Genomic DNA, 16,992 nt, shown 5'->3' on the forward strand with positions numbered 1-16,992 from the left:
TTCAAGAAGTTCAATAAGCGCATCTTTATCCTTAGACTCAAGTTGCAACTCCTCATGCTTTCGGCTCATAGCATGAAACCTATCTTCCCACATATCCTTCTCTTGCTTCATCTTGGCGAGTCCGTCTTCCAACTCCTCTATATCTTGGTTAGGGAGAGTTAATGGCTCAATCACAACCATAGACATAGGTCTTTCACAAGCATAAGACATCTTCAACTACAGAGCTCTCTTCTTCACCCAAAGAGTGTAAGCTTCCAAAGCTACACAACTGCGTGGACCAAGCCTGGATCTTCCTTTCCTATGCACATTGTGCCAAGCATGCATTATCTTCTGCTTCAAATGTTGGGGATCTTTACCCTCTTGATATAAACGACCTTCTAACTGAGTGTTATTAGGTTTGTCTCTCAAGGGGAACCCAAGTTGATGACGAGCCAAAGCAGGGTTGTAGTTGATTCCTCCTTGTGAACCAACAAGAGGCACATTAGAGAATTCACCACAACAATCAATAATATACAAGATACCCAATGAAGAATCATACCAAACTGTATCATCATTAGTGAGAGACATAAGTCTCTGAGACCACCTTAGACATTGTTTGTTCTCCACAAAAGCAGACGTCTGAGGCAAGTGCGAAATAAACCACTTGTACAGAAGAGGAACACAGCATACAATAGTTCCACCACCTTTGAAATTCCTTAGATGCATAGAAAAATACATATCACCCAACAAAGTAGGCACAAGATTTCCAATCAAGCAGATTCTAATGGTGTTAATATTAACAAAACCATCAATGTTAGGGAACAAAGCCAACCCATAGATGAGCAACACAAAGATAACTTCAAAAGCATCCACACTACCGGCTTGAGCAAAGGCAGTAACTTTCCCAATAAGGAATTCATAAGTCAACCCAATTCCTCCTTTCTTCACCCAATGAGCCTCAATCTCAGACTTCTTTAGATGAAGAGCTTCAGCTATAATATGAGATATGGGAATCTCCTCCAATCCACTAAAAGGAACTTTGTCAGAAATAGGTATTCCCAAGAGATGGGCATACTCCTCTAACGTAGGCACAAGTTGATAATCGGGAAAACTGAAGCAACCGATAGAGAGGGTCATAAAACTGAACCAACACACTCAAGAGTCCTTCAACTACATCATCAGATAACACAGATAGAAGCTTCCCATGATGTTGTTTGGAGTCCAAGGGATCTAATACAAAAGATTATAGCTTCCTTAGCTCTTTCAAGTCGGGACATCTGAAACTCTACTTCTTAGTGTTCTTTCATCCATAATCCATGGTCTGAAATTATTTGCAAATAAAACCTCAGTTCCTTGAAGTCATTTTTCGTGTGATGAATGTTATGATGCGCATGAATGCATGAATGCAACAATCACAAATAAGGGATCACACACAAGTAAAACAAAGGTCAAAGGATGGATCAAGTCTTTGTCAAGATTAATCATCCATTTTTGTGGATTATGGTTTTCACCTTATCAACACCCAAGTTCCATTGATATTGACAAGACTTGATTGGATCAACCAAGAATCAAGGGTTTGTTGTGAGCCACGAGCATGGAGTCAAGTTAAGAACCATCCCAAAGGAGTGTACTAAGGATAAAACTTGTAGATCATGTTCTAAAAAGTTCTCAAGTCTTAATTCCATCAATCGGATATTACAGGTTAGGATGGATGACTCGTCAACCCATAATATTCTCAAGAGAAACTCGTCTGAGTGTAGTATCTTGTAACAATTGTTATCAAGTCTACACTTGAATAGTCTCCGCACTACGTCCTAAATAGGCCAAGTTGGGTTAAATGTTCTACGGTCCTCAGCTTCTCAGACCCCAAATCAGAGAAAGTAATGCCTAACCATAAATAACTTGTGTGATATTAATAGCTCAAAAAGGGTCTTCACTGAGCATATGAGTCTCAAGCCAACTTGTTAAGGACTACTCCACATAAGTCGAACATGACTATACCATTCTCCTATCTTAAGTGCACTCAAGTTCGAGTTAGAACTTATCTCACCACTCAGAGATCACCAAGCACAATGAGCAATTTATATCATACAAACAAATATACAAACATCAAATACACAATTATATACACACAAAAAAGTAGGCTAAACCCACTAAGGACTATTCCCCAACAGAGTCGCCACTTAATTTCTGTAGCGATAAATTCATGACCATTAAGCTATGGATAAACTTAACGTCAATTAAACCAGAGTCGCCACCGCGCTTTTATTGTTTCCAAGGGAAAAGGGAAAAGTATGAAAAAAAAACTCAAAGATAAGAAGTTTTCAAATCAAAACTAATAAAATGCCAGAGATTACAGGCAAGGGGGTTGGTTACACAGAGGGAAAGTGTTAGCACCCAAAGTGTCCTAGGTACTCCTAGGGAGCCCTTTTTTGTGTTTACATGTGTTTTGGCATGAAAAGATGTTTGCAATAAATAGAATGTGGGGATGAGAAAAGAATTCATTAATTATATTTTTGTGTTTGACAAGACCTTCGGACTTGTGCTTACGTACCAACATAAAATGAGGGATCAAAACCTCGTAGTTCGTGGTATCAATTTCAAAGTGAGTGAATTATTTTTAACAAAAAATTAAGTTTAAAAGAGGCACAAAAGGCCTAAGAGAGTTTTAATGAGTGTTATTTCTTTTTGTCCTTTGAAGTTTTAAGTCAATATGGTTAAGTTCATTTCCAAGTTTAATTAAGAAAAAGAGTTCAAAAATGCAATGGCATAAGACCAAAGTTTCTAATTTGCAATAAAGAGTCTAAGTTTAGAAATCACAAGCAAAGAAGATTTTAAAAGGAGGGAGAGATTTGAAATTAAAGAAGTGGGAGGAGATGAAGAGACTAATCCTAAGCACAAATTTAAAAGTTAAGAGTTGAAAAGATCTGACCAATGGGATGCAATCCAATAGACAAGAATGTCATATAGAAACCCAATTTTCTCTTGGACTTCAGAATCAAGAAATAAAAATACACACATAGTAAGATGAAGAGCAAGGCATCAAATAAACATAGTCACATCCAAGCAAGCAACTTCATAGTCTTCTTCATAATCTCCCATGCATCAGATGACATACTCCTTGAATGGCTCAGAATTAGACACAGGTTCAAAGTAACAACTTCATCAAGACCATGTAGCATATAAACTCAAATGGATCTCAACACTTGCATCAGATGGATGTTCAATTCACAAGCACTTTGTTTCAGAAAAGTTGGCATTGGCCAAGTCGTTTTGCATAGGAAATGTTGCCTAATTCTAAGTCCAACTCTCAGATCAAATCCAACAGTCCACACAAACATTTTTTAAGAGTTTTTAGTTGTTATTATGTACATTAAGGTCAAAAGACCACAAATACAAACAAAATACACAAACAAGTATATACAAACACAATATATGGCTCAAGTGAGCAAAGTGAAAATGACATTAAGATAAACAAGTTAAATGGTATGAATAATGGCAAATGATAAAAGACTTGAATTTAAAGTGCATAAAACTAAATGGCTTGAAATTAAAAGTTAGTTAAATGTTAGTTGATTAGAAGTTAATATTGTTTTTGCTTTTTGTTGTTTAAGTCATTCTTTGGATAACACTCAACCCTCTATTCACAAGCATGGATCCTTGAACCAAGACATCTTCCAAAGGAAGTAAAAAAGGCCAAGTGTCCATACAATACCATGAAAGGGGAGAGACTTACAATCTCACTTACTAGAATGATATGTTTTTTTGTCAAAATTTAGTGTTATGTTAAGCAATCGTAATTGGACTTATGTAGAAGTCACAACTATTTGAGGTCGGGCAATATAAATTTTAGTGTTAATGCATGTTAGAGATATGGTATAATGAACCATACTCCTAAAACATACCACACTTAAAAGAAAATGGCAAAAGGGTGGACCTAATCTCATCCATACTTGTATTGGTTTATGAACCAACTAGCCTTAGGATATAGAGATATCATAGGTCAATGAACTGGATGGGATAGAAAGGGATTGAAGATGAAGAGGGAAGTAAAATGAGACAAATATAAATTGGTCATGGGAGGACTTTTATCAAATTAAAATCATTCATTCATTTTGGGAGATAAAATGTATATTTCATCAATCCCCTAAATCCAATGATTTTAATCCAACAAAGTCAAATCAACATTGACCAAGGCCCAACAACAATAGTCAAACTCAACAAGTCAATGGAAATAGCTCAACACAATTTATTCACAATTAAACAATTAAAAAAACAACTAAAAATGCATTAAATTAAATTATGGTTGATCAAAAACCTAAAACCTCTTCAAAACACCAAATAAATGGCCAAGAGATTTATCATAGGTCCAACAAGGTCAAAGGACCTTGGAGAAAAAATTTCATAATTTTTGGAAACTTAAAAGTATTTTAAAATAATTAAAAATATGCACAAAAACAAATTAAATCATAAAAAATATTCATATGGATCCAAAAAATAATTTTAATTCAAAAAATGAAAGAGAAAAATATTTGAAATTTTTTGGTGAAAGTCCCATATTTTTTGGATCAATATTAAAATTAATATGAATTAATGAAAATAAGGCAATTAAAAAAATCAGAAATTACAAAAAAACGTGGACCACTTGATCTCCCTCATTAATTGAGGTGGCAGATCAAGTGGTTTAGAGCGTGCTATCCTTGTGTTCCCTAGTCAAATGTCCCACACGTGTGGTAATCACTTTGGACACTCAGGATTAAAACAATTTAAACAGATCATATGGTTCATAAGGATGCCAACACATTGCTAGAGCCAGAGCTCCGGTGACCTCACCGGACTGATCCACTCTCAACCATCACCAAAATGAAAAATTAGGACATAAATTTAAAGAAAAAAATGCTTAGGAGCTCAAATATGGCCTTAATTTTGTCTAACTCCAAGTATATAAAAAGATACGGGGAGTTGAAATTTGAGGATCATGATCTGAGTTGCTTCGATTTGACCTCTAAGCAACTCAATCTTGTTGCCTATATTGGTAGGACTTCATACAAGCAAAGGTCAATAAGAATAATGGAGAATTGAGTAAGAATCGAAGAGATGAAAAATTCTGAAAATCACCTTCAATGTAGCTTCAGATTGGCACGATCTTGCTCTCAATTATGCTTGGCCTTGCTTCAGATGCTTAATGGAGTGGAAATGGATTAAAGAGAAGGAAGGACTCTTGGAGTTTCAATCTCAAAAACAATGATAAATTTAAACTCGATTTTCAAAGAAAATCTTCAAGCTTATCCTTTGAATGTGAGGGTTTATGGTTGTTGATTCAAAGCTTGCGCGCCCGGGTCCTCAATTCTAAGCAAGAGGTCTTCTATTTATAGCCAAGGAGATTGATAATTGCACACTTCTATTTTTGACCAAAGTTCGAAATCTCACTTGCATGCTTGCATGGGCGTGTGATCTGCCCATCAAATGATGCACTTAGGTCCAAAATTATGTGTAAGCAATGCTGAAATCATGTGGACGGGTCATGCAATCGTGTATGAAAAGTGGAACTTCAAATCTTCCAAATGGTCCTTCAACTTTAAGCCATGCGTAAGTCATTCATACTTTGTCCAAATGAGATGAATTTGGACCTTTTGGAAAGGTTAGATCAAGAGGAACAAGTTTCGTGTTCAACACCTTTTCATTTGAAGCTTGGATCATGATGAATTTTGACGTGAAAGTTTGGAAAATCAAACATATCAAAAAAAAATCTAAGTACCAAGCCATATGTTCACTTCTTCCACCTTGAGTAACTTTTTCTATGGAGTTCAAATGAAAAATGTTCCTTCATAAAAGTTGTAGCTCTTTCAAATTCTTTAAAATTGGTTACAAATTTGACCCCATTTGGATTTAGCATGTAGGAGTTATGCATTTTAGAAGTTGAGGAAAATCACTTGCTCAATGGTATTGGCCCAAAATGACCTATAATGTTTCCCTTTATCACATGTATTTGAAAGTTGAATTTGCACTTCCTACAAACATAAAAGTTGGAGTAGACATATTGAACTTGATCATGCAACTAGAATGGCTTTCATCACATAAAAATTTAGCAAGTTGCGGTCTTCGGAAGTTGACCTCCAAATTAGGGTTTAGACAAAATGACCTATAATCTTTCATCATAAAAAATGACTTTCCAAGAAAAACTAGCTCTTGACCTCAACATGAAAGTTGTTTGGAATGTCATTTAGAGTAAAGTTTCTCTTGGAAAAAATTTAATATGACAAAAATTGTAGGAGATAGGGTCTAGGGAACCTTAGTTTTGACTAGTTGAATTCCTCTGGCTAACCAGCATGAACCAACTTGCTAGCTTGACATTCTCTTGACTTTTGGGACTCATTGAGGATCATATATGCATAAGATGATGAAATTTGAAGTATCCCTTAAATTTTTTGATCAATTGTTGAAGAAACTTGTTGGAGAAGTCACATAAGATACCCAGATGAATTAGGGTTTCCTAGGCAAACCAACTCCAAACTCTTGATGACTTCTTGATCAAAATAACATGTGAAGATCATGGGGATCCATATATGATACTTAGAGCCATATTAAACCATTTCTTGATTGAGCTCCTTGCAATGAGGGTCTTAAACCCTAGATATGAGCTTGATAGATCAAAGGTGAGCATGTGCACTACCTACAAAAGAGTTACAATATACAATGATATATTTTTGGTTTTTTGGTTAGTAAACAAAGAAAAAATGAAGTATGATACAATCAAATGTGCTTGGTGATCTCTCCTAATGCAAACCCAATGAATGAGGGGTAAGGAGAATTCTAAGGTGTGATCCCAATGTTAATGCATATGATGAGAATATCATGAGGGATCTTAGGGTCAAAATTTGGGTCTTATAGATAGCACAGATAAAAGTCTTCCAAAACAGTCTCTGAAACCCTTAGAATCATCCACAAAAGATGCTAGCTTTCTTAATTCCATGAGATCGGGACATCTGAAACTGTATTTTTGAGTATTCCTTCTTCCAATATCCATGATCAAAATATCTACGATGTTTGCAACAAGAGTCTCTAAGTTCCTTGAAAATCGAGTGAAATTCTTGTGAGTTCCATGAGTGCATGATGTAACAATCACAAATAAGGTCACACAAAGCACATAAACAAGGTCCAAAGGTTCAGAGTCACGAGCATGGAGTCAAGTGTAAGAACCTACCCATAATATATGTAGGGTATAATCACCTGAAGAACAAGGTTCTAAAAAGTTCCTAGAGTCGTAATTCCATCTTTTGGATATTATTGGTTTATACGACTACTCGTCAACCAATAATATTCTCAAAAGAAACTCGTCCGAGTGTAGTATCGCGTAACAACTAATTCAAGTCTACACCTGAATAGCCACCGCACTACGCCCTAAAAAGGCCAAGATGGGTTAAGGGTTCTAAATTCCTCAGCTTCTCGGGCTCCCAGGTCGGGAAAAGTAATGCCAACTACGACTACTCGTGTGACATCAGTAATACCAAAGGGGCCTTAACTGAGCGATGTATCTCAAGTCAGCTTATTAAGGATTAACTCCACATAAGCCAAACATGACTATACCACCCTCCTATCATAAGATCTCTCAAGTCCGGGTATAAGACTTATCTCACAACACAAGGATCACCAAGCACCAGACAGAAAAAACAATAACGAACAACAACAAACATAACATATACACAAAAAGAGAAAGATGGGCTAAACCCACTAGGGATTACTCCCCATCAAAGTCGCCACTTTTCTGTAGCGGTAAGTTTTTTTTGCGATTAAGCTATTGATTAACTTAGCTAGCAAAGCAAGAGTCTTCACCATGCTTTTATTGTTTCGAAAATGAAAAAGGGGAAAAAGTATGAACAAAATCTAAAGAAGTTTTAAAATAAAACTAATAAAAGAGAACAAGGGTTTAGGGGTTAGTTATGCAAAGGGAAGGTATTAGCACCCTAAACATCCATGGTACTCCATGGGAACTTATTTGAAAGTATGTACATTTTTTATTTCAAAAGGTGGTTGTTTGCTAAAAGATTGGAGGGATGGAAAAGAAGCATTTTATTATGATTTTGGTGTTTGCCAAGACTTTTAAAGTCTCATGCCTACGTACCAACAAAGTGCAATGGAGGATCAAAACCTCGCAGTTCGTGGTAAAAATAACAAAAGGGAGTTTGTTTTGGGTTTTTTTTATGGAAAAGACATTTGGTCATTTTAAGGAGAATACTCAACTAGTCAGCCACAAGTATGAGAATTGTGCATCATCATGGGAAGGGTTCTAGCTTTGATAAGGATCAACAAGTATGCCACTAGCTCCCACAAATGGAAAAGATTTATCATCAATACTATGGAGATAGGAGAATTATAACTCAACTATGGAAATGACTCATGTCTAATGCATTGAGAAAAGTTTTAAAGGGAAAAGTGCACAAAGGCACAAAATAATTTGAATGAGTTAGGTATTTTTTAATCTTTTGAAATTGGTCTAAATATGCTTAAGATGGATTGACATTTTTAAGAAAAAGGCTTTGGAAATCACTTGACAGAAGTCAAGGTTTATTGGGAAAAAATGGTCCAACTTTAAAACAAGAGGGTTTTGAAAAAGAAGGAGGATTTTGTAAATTAAAGAAGGGAGGAGAAGAAGATATTATCTTAAAGCATAAAGTAAAAGTTAAAGAAGAAAGATCTAACCAAGAGATAGCAAGCTTTATGACATAAGTCAAGCTAGATTTCCCTCATTTGGATTAAGCCTCAAGCAAACAAAATAAGCAAATAGTAATCCATGCCTCGGATAATCCAAAGTAAACAAGCCAAGTCTTCACAGAGAAATCCAAAGTCATAGGCATTAGATGAGTTCCAAGGTCTTAAGCCACAAATTCTAAAGCAAGGGTCAGGATCCTAGTTCTAAGTCCATAACTCCATGAGGATGCCAGGGATAGTAACCACAAGTCCATGAGTTAGATCCAACACTTAAAATGATAAGAAACACGATGGAAAATGTTGTAATCAAAACACAGGATCCAATTTGAATTTAACCAATCAAAACAATTCAAAATGCCAACATGTCTGGTCCAAACTCAGACCACCTGAGAAGTTGTTCGGTCATCTTCTCCAGTGAGCTCTCACCTAAGTTTCATTGTTTGGTAACATCAACACACGAGACCACCACCATTGCGATCCTCTTCTCATCCCGAATTCAACCTTATGCCTCAAATTCATTTATGTGAACTGAGCAGAGGGAGTTTAAAAGAAGTTTCATAAACAAGCAAATCATGAAAAATAAAATTAAATGATGAATACGATCAATCAAACCAGATAAGTTAGGGAAAAGAATCAGAGAGTGAAGGACTGCATTGTGGTAACTTGTTTGAGTTTAAATGATGCTCAAAACTACCTTGTCCAGATGGCGATCAGAAGTTGATGAAGCTCAATCTGGTTGGAGCAATTCAGAACGTCTCAGAGCTTGGGAATTGTTGCAAAAGTTTCAGAGGATGCCGATGGAGCTAATAGAATCAAGAAAATTGATTAAAATTGGCTGAAACTTAAAACACGATAGTTGAATTTTTTGGAAAATTTTCAAGTTGCTGCAGAGATTTCTTGGCTCTCCAAAGCTTGCAAATGAAGGCAACATATTCCTCTATTTATAAGGAATGTGTTTGGATCCAAATACGTGTGGAATGATGCAGAATTGTGCAAAACGAATTTGATCCAAGTGTGTGAAATGTGTGACTTGAAACTCCTCAAAACTCGGCTAAATGATGCATTTTAAGTGTCAATTAACTTCTGGAGATTTGATTAAACATGTTTAGGACCAAAACACTTGCTAATTTGGCTTGGAATTGAATTTAGTCATGATCAAATGGGCAATGCTGATTTCTTCAGTTTCAAGTCACCATGTTCAACTCAGTGAGACATCTTACTCAAGAGGCTTTTTGATCTCATTCTTTTTGCAATGTGTTAACATCATGGCCAAGATTACAGTGAGTCAAGAAAGGTTTCATTTGGATATTTGAGCACAAGGTTATGGTGTGATGAAGTTGGCATAAAATACTGGTCCCATAACTTAGAAAAATTTGAGTGTTTCATCATGGTTGAAAATGACATATAATGTCCCAATGAATTCCATGGCCTTCCAAGCATAATTTAACCTTGGTCCTTGAAGAAAACTTGTAGAGTGTATCACCAGTGACATTGTGGAAAAAGAATCAACTTCATATGTTGAAAATTGAAGAAGTTATGATCTTTGAAAGGTGGCAAAAAGTCACTTAAAAATAGGTCAAATTTCACTAAGTCCACAAATGACCTATAATGTCTCCAAACTTTTAATGATCCTTCAAGCATAATTGTCTCTTGTCATGTAAATAGAAGTTGTACAGGATGTTGAGAAGAGTCATATGCAAAAAGGGGAATTCAAAACTGTTGAAAATTGAAGGAGTTATGATCTTTGGAACTTCGATTTCAAAATGTTGACTTTTAGGCCAAACCCCCTGGAACAAGCTTGTGCACTTGGACTTTTCTTGCACTTAAAAGCACATGTATGACCACGTGAGCTCAAAATAAGGGGTCCTTGATTGTCTCTTGATTAAAATTCTCAAAGCTTGAAGTCTCTTTTTGAAGAAGGCATGGACTAAACACATGAACCTTTGACTTTTTTTTAGAAGTAAGCCATCAAACTTTGGGATGCTTTTAATTTGAGGAGCCCTATCTTGTACAATAAACTTAAAGGGAAACAAGACATATTTTTTGGTATTTTGATTAGTTATTAGATATACAATGAATCTCAAAAGTAAAACAAAGCAAATAGGTGTTTGATGATCCCTGCAAGAAGCAAACCCAAAGATGGTAAAGGGAAGGGGCAAGGTGACCTTGCTTGTATGAAAAAATGAACCTAATTTACCCAATTTCACATGAGAGCATACCATAGCATAACATGTAACCGCATTCAGTTGAAAGAAACTCAGGACACTACATGTTGATGTTAACAAGTGCATAGCAATTAATGGAAATTTACTTAACATCATGCTGCAAAACCACCCAAGTCAGAATCTATAGAACATACCTACTGCAAATGGAGCATAGGCAAGAGTAGTTCAAAACTCATAGCCCCTGCAGACCTATTACACCAGGTGACAGGAAACAGAGTTTGACAGAATTTCCTGCTAAGCAATATCCTGCAGAATTTCCAAAAAATGCTAACTCAAAAAATTACTTCAATTGCATTTTCAAATGACTCTCAAACCAACCTCAAATTCACTTACAAATTATATCCAAATGTATTTCAAAAGTAGCTAACAAACAACATAATTGATTCATTAACATTTACATTTCAATTTCATTTCAACTTGAATTTACAACTAATAGTTTCATTTCTAACTAACTATGAATTCCAATCTGAATTTAATCTGAATTTAATCTGAATTTCAATCAAATTTCTAACAGAATTGATCACTATATATACAGAGACTTCAGTTCACAAAGCATTATGCTGATACAACAGATTCATTCAACAGATTTCTCTTCGATCCAGTTTCCATTCACTTTTTACATAGTAGAAAATTCAATAGATTTTTAGACTCAGTCACTCATCAGTAAAAAAACAGAGGAAACTCAGAACAAAGCCAAGCAACAAATTCAACAAAAGGAAATTCAACAGAAGATTGATCACACAAAGGCGCAAGCAAATTCACAACACAGGCACAGAGGGAGAAGAAGAGGAAACAGTCGCAAACTGAAATAGAAAAAGATCAAATTCAATACCTGTGTGATTCGGTGAGTTTCCGATTCGCCTTCGACTCCTTTTCCCTCTTTTGTTGACACACTAGCGACACTGAAGCGATTTGGATTTATGTTGGAACGACGAAAATCACGAACCGTCGTCTTTGAACCTTCAGATTTCTGAACACGAAGTCGAAGGGCGTGTATGCGTTTTTTCCAGAGGCAAGTCAAACCAACAATGTGAGCGCGACACAATGACTAGGAGAAACCAATGCCGAAGCCAAGAGCTGGGAGCACATGTTGCAGAAGCTCTTCAAAATAAGCACTTCTCCATTTCTTCTGCTTCAGATTTCATGAGCAGTACGAGAAAATTTTACCTTATACCCCTACATTTATTCTTATACCCCTATATTTTATAAAAAATATTAATTTTATCCTTATATATTTTAAAATAATTTATTATTTTATTATTTAAATATTTTTTAAATTTTATTTTACATATCGGAAGACTTTGTAAAAGAATTCCGGTAGTCATTTTTCATGTATTTTTTAAACTTTTTTTATGTACCGGAAAACTTTACAAAAGAGTTCCGGTACACAAAAATTGACTACCGAACTCTTTTACAAAGTCTTCCGATATACAAAAAAAAAAGTCAAAAAATATTTGAAAAATGAGTACCGGAACTCTTTGCAAAGTCTTCCGATTCACAAAAATTGACTACCGGAACTCTTTTGCAAAGTCTTCCGATACACACAAAAAATGATAAAAAAATATTTGAAGAAGACTACCGGAATTCTTTTGTAAAGTCTTCCGGTACATAAAATTTGACTACCGGAAATCTTTTTCAAAGTCTTCCGGTACACACAAAAAAATGTTAAAAAAATATTTGAAAAATGACTACCGGAACTCTTTTGCAAAGTCTTCCGGTACACAAAAATTGACTACCGGAACTCTTTTGCAAAGTCTTCCGGTACATAAAAAAATATTAAAAAAATACTTGAAAAATGACTACCGGTACTCTTTTGCAAAGTCTTCCGGTACACAAAAATAAAATTTTAAAAATATTTAAAAAATAAAATAATTAATTAATTAAAAATATATAAGGATAAATTTGATATTTTTTATAAAATGTAGGGATGGAAGGATAAATGTAGGGGTATAAGGTAAAACTTTCGCAGTACGATAGAGCCAATCCCTCTTTGTCCATTCCAGGCTTTGCCTATTCGGGCCCAAGGCCCGATGAGTTCGTTTTTCCAAAGCCCCTGCTCATACTCCTTTCTTGGGCATGCACCTCCTCTTTTAGATTAAGGCCTATTTTCCTTTTGTCTAGTTTTTTTTTTTTTAATTTTTAGTTAATCTTTTGATTAATTAATTTTATTATAGAGTATAATTAAGATTTAGATTAATTGGAAATTTAAAGATATTTGGATTTAGAAGTAGTTAGGTTTTTTTAGATTTAGAATTCTATAATTAATTGATTTTAGGAGTGGATTAGGTTGTGATTAAATTTAGATTAGAAATTACTGGCTAGTTAGAAATTTTTAGAATTTAATTAGGAAGAAAATTAGGATAATTAGTCTTTTATTAGTTTTAATTTTAAAATTAATTCCCTAATTGATTTCCTATGTGTTTTTGACCATTTCAACCCTAAGGTTTTATTAGCAAAATTCATGTTCCATTAGGTTTAGAAATAGATTTAGATTAATTAGTCATTTTAATCATATTAATGTTCATGTGATAGTTGGTAATTTGATTAATTTTCCCTTAACATGTGCATGATCCCTTAGGTATAACTTGTACATAGTATTAACCCTTAGATTAGGTTAGCTATAATTTCTAATTAATCCAAATCCTTTGATTCAAGTTGATCAAAAGAAATTTTGATTAACTAAATTCTTTAATGATGTATAATCCCACAGTCTATTCAAGTGATCAAAAGTCCCTTGATCAATTGATAAGACTATTTTGTAGAGCTGTGGATTTCAAGGCCTTATGCAAGGCATCCCAGTCAAATCAAGCAGTGGATTATATAAGGCACATCAAAGGTGTTTCTTCAAGAGCCTGCCAATCAAGATTAAAATTGTGTGACATGGGTCTTAAGAAATAGAGAATGAATGAGAGTCGATAATTCCATTCACTCACTCTGAATATCCTTGGGTACGGGTAGAATGACCCAGTTGCTCATCGTATTCACCTTTATTCATAGACTTTAGCACAATTCAAATCACATGATTGTCAAGTATCCCTTCAAAGCAAACAGTGCAATAAGAAGAAGGCTCTACCAACAACTTATTAATCGAAGTTCAAGTTGTATGTCATGAGCCTTAAGTAACAAAGAGTCATGAGAATGGATAATTCCTATCCTTGTTTAGGGTAACCTTAGGTACGGGACTAATGACACAATTGCTCAAGGTATTCGCCTTTATTGATAGACTTTAATGCAATTCGAATCTAATGATTGATAAGTCTTTCATCATCGTAAGGTGCAGCAAGGATTCTTCTTCAGCAACTTGAAAGTTATGATGAGAATCACACGCCACGAGCCCTAAGTAGGAAAGAATGAATGAGAGTGGAGAATTCTATTAACTCATTCTGAATATCTTTGGGTATGGGACGAATAACCCAGTTACTTATCGTATTCATCTTTACTCATAGATTTTAGGGTGTTTTATATCAAGTGACTGTCAAGTCTTCCTCATCTTCCATTATCATATACCATTTATCTTGCCTCAATCTCGTGTTGTCAACCCTAGTGGGTTGAACTACGAAAGCTATGACTTTCTCATTGCACGGTGAGAATACGTAGGTACGAGAACTCAGATGCTCCACAAGCTAACCTATTTATTAATACTACCTTATTTATTGCTACTCTATTTATTAATCATAGTCTTAATAATTCTTCATCAATCACTACCATCTTTTTGAGAACAAATATTGTATCCGTTTGGATTCCTTAACCAATGCCTTCCTTTTAACCAAAAGATGTTTACCTTGATGCCAAACACTTAATTCTCTTTTCTTTTCTGGTTATGAAAATACTATTGGTATGCCTCTGTCCCTCCACATCTTAGTTTGTACCTTTTTACTCTTTGGTTCAGAGTTTAATCCTTCATGGGTCCAATATACCATTCTTCTTTGGTTTGAAATTGTTTGCTCCCTACAGTGATATATTGTTCCTTGTACAAAACAACACTTTCTTGTGGGTCTCATACCTACCCTTTTAGGACATTTGTCCATCTTGTGAACCAAGGGACGTTTGCCTTGATGCCAAACACTTCGTTCCTTATTTTTGGTTATGACAATACAATGGGTATGCCTATGTCCCTCCACAACTTAGTTTATACCTCTTTACTCTTTGGTTCAGAGCATTTTCCTTTATGGGTTCCCATATGACCATGTTCTTTTGGTACAAGTTATATTGTTCATCACTGCAATCATACCCATGAAGTTGTTTGTCTTGTTAGTCCTAGTTTTGTGGGCAAAGACTTCTTTGTTTCTCTTGGTTCCGTGAACTACAATTGCTCTGACTTTCTCATTGCACAGTGATAATACGTAGGCACGAGGATGAGAATCCTTGGCGAGCACATTTTTATTTATTATTCCTTTTTATTCCTTAGGGCATCATCCATATCTTTCATGATTTCTCATATATTTTCAATCACAAACCATTCACATCATTGACATACTACCTTTCTTTGAAACCAAATACCATACTCCTTTGGAATTCCATATACACCATTTTAGGACACTCATCCACCTTTGTACCAAGAGATGTTTTCCTTGATGAAAAACACTTAATTCATTCTCTTCGATCATGACAATACAGTGGGTATTCCTAGTTTCCTCCACATCTTAGTCGTGCCATATTTACTCTTGGGTTTCAAATACCATTTATCTTATGGATTCCAATATACCCTTACGTTCCAAATTATACTATCCATTCACTTTTACCAAATCCTCAATTCTTTGACTTTGGTTATTTTCTCTATCATTCTATTCATCTTCATGATACATTCATAATATACTACATTCATTCACTCCATGTGATACACTGTTATCTTTGAGCCAAATACACTATTTCTTTGAGCTCCATCTTGTGTCTGCTTGTGAATCAAGATATGTTTACTTTGGAACCAAACACTTAATTCCTTGTTTTCATTTATGACAATACAGTGGGTATGCCTAGTTTCCTCCACGTCATAGTCTATACCAGTTTTACTCTTGAGTTAAAGTTTTATCCCCTTTTGGAGTTCAAACCATATTATTATTTGGTTTAGACTATACTTTTATCACAACTTCTTTTCACCTCCCGTCATTAGTTGTATGAACTATGGAGCTCTGAATTCCTTATTGCACTATAAGGATACATAGGCATGAGGGCCCAACTCCTCACAGAGTATTTTATTTATTCCATTCTTTTCCCTTATTCTTTTACGAGTAATCTTAGATATAACACCCATTAGAGAAAAGAATGATCAAAATGGTTCCAATGGAGTACCTAGGATGTAAGGGGTGCTAATACATTCCCCATGCATAATTGACTTCTTTAACCAGTTATCTCTTTCCCCGGGTTTTATCAATGTTTTCCCTTTCCTTCGGGAATAAATAAAGTTTGATGGCGACTCTGTTGTATGTTCAAGCATGAGATGTGTTTGAGTATATTTCCGCTAGCTTCAGCTGGCGACTTTGTTGGGGGGTTTGCTTGTAGTTGGGGATCTCTTCTTTATTATCTCCAACTTCAGCTGGCGACTCTGTTGGGGAGTTTGCTTGTAGTTGGGGGTCTCTTCTTGAGCATCCCCAGCTTCAACTGGCGACTCTGTTGTGGATATCCTGCTACTTGAGATACTCCCTAGTAGCTAAAAGGAGTAAAGCCTACTTTTGATTGCTTCTCTGTTTGTTTGGGTGTTTACCTTTATGCTTTACTCACTTTATTTATCGCATTCTTTATTGCTTTAATTATTCATTATATGTTGGATGTATATTATACTCATTGTTGGGTTAGGGGTTATGCTACATGAGAGAAGCTTTATACTCGAGTTGAGTACGTACATAGGATAGACTCGTGGATAGTCGTGTACACCTGTGTTTCGTGCGTTGGGTTGTCATGAGAGCCACACCCAAACTAGATTCACTTGGAAGTACTTTTGTCCTGCGAGAATTTGCTACAACAGGGTATTTTTATTTCGATTCGATGACTCTGAGAAACCTTCTAGGAACAATCTTTGGAAGACTAGAACCTACCTGTAAGGGTGATATGGGTTTTTCTGTAGGAAACCATATATTATGCA

The sequence above is a fragment of the Lathyrus oleraceus genome, chromosome 2, assembly GCF_024323335.1.
Source record: "Lathyrus oleraceus cultivar Zhongwan6 chromosome 2, CAAS_Psat_ZW6_1.0, whole genome shotgun sequence".
NCBI lineage: Eukaryota > Viridiplantae > Streptophyta > Magnoliopsida > Fabales > Fabaceae > Lathyrus > Lathyrus oleraceus.